The following is a 945-nucleotide window of genomic DNA, read 5'->3' on the forward strand; positions in this document are numbered from 1 at the left end:
CCCTGTGTGAGTAGTGGTCCCAGTCTGGGCACCCCTGTGTGAGTAGTGGTCCCAGTCTGGGCACCCCTAAGAAAAATGTCTAGCTCCGCCTCTGCACAGCAGTGTGGTCAAAGGTGATCTGACAGGAGTGTTTGCTCTGCTGCTGTCTGAGGGTGTTGCTGCAGCTCCGTTTCAACACAGCTGAGATTCGAACCACAACACTTTGTACTGAAACACACAGTTTGTCACAAAAACACCAGATCTGGTCCTACCTGAGGGTCCYGGACAGGTAGAGCTCGGTCCCAGCTGGGGTCAGAGGCAGCGTGCTGCTGGAGCTTCTCCCAACATCTGGGAGGTGTTCGCTGCTCATATACTCATCTGAAGTCCTCCCCCTGTGAGGAACAGCCCCCTGGCCCCTCCCCCTGTGAGGAACAGCCCCCGGCCCCTCCCTGGGGTGGGGGGTGGGGGTAACTCAGGATGCATGAATTCCTGCAGACTTCCTCGGAACGTCTCCTTTCTGTTCTGAAACAATAAAAGCAGATCAAACTGAGCCAATCCTGTCCCTGGCCCCGCCCCCAACCCCGGCTCCACCTGCAGAGCCCTACCTGTCACAGGTGTGCTCTTCAGCTCTAATCACTTGATGAGTGAACGTTTCTTATCTCAGGTCAGAGCAGGCAGAGCTGTGGGGCTGTCAGGGGAGTGTCGCTCAGGTTTGGCAGGTTCTCAGGTGCTCCCAGGTGAGACAGGAAGTGTTCGTTTCTCATGTTAATTTAAAAAATAATCACCTGAGAGGATCAGACACCTGAGAGAACATCTGTAGAAACAAGATCTCATCAGTAAACAGCTGGAAACCAGCAGGAAGTCAGGTGAGGTGAAGGGAGGGGGCGCAGTGCTTCTGTGCTCAGGTACACCCATCATCATCATCATCATCATCATCATCATCATCATCATCATCATCATCATCAA

This window comes from Austrofundulus limnaeus, unplaced genomic scaffold (assembly GCF_001266775.1).
Source record: "Austrofundulus limnaeus strain Quisiro unplaced genomic scaffold, Austrofundulus_limnaeus-1.0 Scaffold440, whole genome shotgun sequence".
Lineage (NCBI taxonomy): Eukaryota > Metazoa > Chordata > Actinopteri > Cyprinodontiformes > Rivulidae > Austrofundulus > Austrofundulus limnaeus.